Below are 3,512 nucleotides of genomic sequence, written 5' to 3' on the forward strand. Positions count from 1 at the left end.
CTAAGCCAGGTGCTGTAACATTTGGGCTGCTTCCTAGCAGGTGATGAGCTTTTGTTTCTATAACACTGATGTCCTGGGATCGGCCCATATTGCCAGTGGCTGCTCATCTAACAGATCCTGTTATCAAAGGGAATGAACACACACACACACACACACACACACACACACACACACACACACACACACACACACACATGAATGCTTTCAAATCTTTGAACTTACTTCAGAGGTCAGAGGCTGGTGAAACTGCTCCTTCCTTTCCTGACACCCCTTTGGATCATAGCCCGTCTTGGCTAGAACATCTTTTCAGTAGTCAATGGTATGTACTTCTCACACTGATAAAACTCGATCTTTTCTTCTGCTTGGGACTAATATAACCCAAGACTCCTTGGATGGAATCTAAGCTGTACTAAAGGAAGCTGAGTGGGGGCCTTTCCTGTCAGATTCTGATATGTTTGGGAGGAGACACAGGTTCTTTGTATTCCTCCATCTCTGCGTGGTTTGAGCATCCCGTCTTCCAATTCCCTCCTGACTGCAGAAGTCATGCTGATTTGGCTCACTATGACTGTGACAAGGGCTGATGGGGCCCTTGCCTGAGATGTCTTCTTCCTTCCGGTTAGCTGGAGGGGACTGCCAGCAAGGCAGCTGGCTTCCTGAACACCTCCAAGATAACCTTTGCTTCTGCAGCCAGCCTTTGACCTTTTCTCGGGACACAGGGATGGAGTGATCTGGTTACGTATTATAAGACTTTTATTTGGTCAAATGTATATATATATATATATATATATATATAATTTTATAGTTATTATATTTTAGGATAGAATCTTATACCAAACAATTATTTTTGATACAAAATTCTTTTTTTATTTTTTGTGAAAGTGCATTTTTATTTTATTTTTTAAGTTATAAAAATATGAACATGTCAAAAATAGTTTAGTCCACATATGGGCAGTTCCAGCCATTTAAAGTCATACACATTATGGAATTATAGAGTGTATGGGTAAAGCAGTTCACAATGGTTCAATTCTGTTATTGCTAATTATACACAGTTTTGAGATTGTTCTCCGCCAATGGAAAGGGCAGCGATTGGGCATTTTAATTATTTCTGCTAAAGATGTAGTTAATGGAAAAAAATTCAAATAAGAGCAGGCCCATTCTGAATAGTCTAGAATGTATATGTTTTGATAAGAACTGAAATAAACCACAGTTTTAGATATCAGTTCTATCCCCTTCTACTTCATTTAAATAATACAATAATTAAAAGTGCATTTCTGGACCAAAGTAAATTACTAGTTTTAAAATTGAGTGATAATTTAATTTTGATCATACCACAGAACAAAGCTAGCATGTTTAGTTTAAAATATTTAGAAACTGCAAAGAATTGTAAAATTTAACTAAAAACTAAAAAGTTTTTTTTGTCTTTAGAAGCTAAGACATAAAGTTAATGAGTTTGTTCCTTTGAAGTTTATCATGAGGATCTTTTCCTTGATTTCTGTTTTTTTTAACCATAAGCAGAAATATTTTAATATTATTTTAAATCCAGTGCCATACAGAAATAAATCATAAAATCATAGACTTAATCTTAAAAAGTAGGTAATACAGTTGACAGTGCAAACACCAGAGAAGAAAATCATTCCTGTGCGTGGTGGGTAAGACCCAGGAGGCTGTGGGCTCGAGGTCTACACGGAAGACTTTGGAGTTTGGACACACGGATTGAGCAGTAGCCTCCTTTCTACCTTTCAGACTCTGAGACGAAGTTTACTGCTGCTATCTTAATCCTATGAATTCACAAACTAGGGTGGACACTGGAGATAAGTATGAAGGGGAGTAAAAGGATCTTAAAATCCAGTTTTTAGGACCACTTGGCAAGGATTCTTAGACACTTTCGGGATACAATCCTGAAACTAGGCTACACTTGCAGGAGGTAGGACGCGAGTATGGCCACCTCTCTCATGTGTTGGCTTCAGTCTTAGATTTCTATGTTTCTCATTCCATACTCTCCCATTAAAGCTTCTATTTTCACTCCCATTTATCACATACATATATTGACTTGAAGCTTCCAAGAAAATGTTTCTGAGTTCCTACTGCCACTACATACATGTACCCAATACGTAAGTATCAGTCAAAAACATTTTTCGCCCGTCTAGTTGATAACTTCATTTCAAAAGGAAACATGTCAGTGTCAGAAAACAGCAGGACTATTATACACTTATATGCAATTGAAATACGTCAGAACACTAGCATAAAATTAAGTTGAACTGACTTCAAATATCTATACTTATATATTAAAACTTTAATACCATTGTTAATCGTAAACAGGCACGTGCTTCATTGAGAAATTACCCTAATAACTGAAAAACTACTATTTCCTCCTACAGAGGGGCCTTGTGCTCTTCCATAGCACGGAATTACAAAGAGGACTCCATTTGTGCAAGAGATCGGGTTCACAGTGAGTATCTTAGTACCTAGATTGTGTTTAATATTACCTTGAGAGTATCAGTAGTGGAATATATGCATAAGGCATGTAAAAAACTATCTTTAAACCTCTTAAGGGCAATAATCCAAACTGGCAGCTGATCTAGCAAAGACGCTGCTAGGAATAAAAAAAATGCATACATTTAGTTTTAGTACATACACGTAAGTTTATAGTACTTTTGCAATGAAATATATTAATTCACATTAAACTTCTCTTGCTGGAACTAATGGACCAATAGAATGGGCTTTTGCTCCTTTAAATACTAGCCCAATCTTGAAAACGGAAGCAATCACTTGCAGTCTTCCACGGCGTGCTGTTAGGAGTGCTCTGCTCAGTCAGCAGGAAGTTCTGGTTAAAGAAGTGTTGTTTCCCTCAAACTTCACGACTCCACTGGTCACGACAAGCACTGTAGTCTGGCACTTGGTAGTTTGCTCATGAACTGGTTGGCAAGCTAACATATTGATCTGGAATTCTCTGGAAGGCAACGTCTCAAAAAAATTAGCAAGGGCTTCCAGCCCTGTGACAACATTTCCATTCCAGATTAGAGTGGCCTTGTTCAAACACAGCCTGACAAGTGCATGTCATCTTTTGTCCATTGTCTCATAGTAAATATTGACAAGTTCCTCAGCAGCTTACATGCCTGATCCACATACATTTTAAAACCCACAGCCATGGCCATCGGGGAGCTGGAAATGGTCTGCGCCGGCCCTGGCACCTGAGGTGTCAGCGCATCCTCACTCTTCTGGGTCTTTTGGCTGCGAAGGATGAAATGTTTAGCAACAAAATGAACCTCGCCAAAGGCACAGAATATTCAACCCGCCCATTGTCCCCCGGAAGTAGCTGATATGAAATTCTTAAACATTTTTCTTTCATTGACACATGTAGTGGCAAATACTTTTAATACCAGTACTCAGAATGCAGAGGCATGGGGAACTCTGTGAGTTCCGTACCAGCCTAGCGTCTACATAAGGAGTTCGAGGATGGCCAGGGTTACATAGTGAGACGTTGTCTCACAATTTTTTTCCTCACCAAAATC

General features: G+C 38.9%; 1 pseudogene; it reads right to left on the minus strand.

The window, feature by feature from the left end:
- Positions 1 to 2,632: 2,632 nt before the first annotated feature.
- Positions 2,633 to 3,155, minus strand: Nxt2-ps1 (nuclear transport factor 2-like export factor 2, pseudogene 1; annotated as a pseudogene).
- Between the last annotated feature and the right edge of the window lie 357 nt (positions 3,156 to 3,512).

Source organism: Rattus norvegicus, chromosome 6, assembly GCF_036323735.1.
Source record: "Rattus norvegicus strain BN/NHsdMcwi chromosome 6, GRCr8, whole genome shotgun sequence".
NCBI classification, from domain to species: Eukaryota; Metazoa; Chordata; class Mammalia; order Rodentia; family Muridae; genus Rattus; species Rattus norvegicus.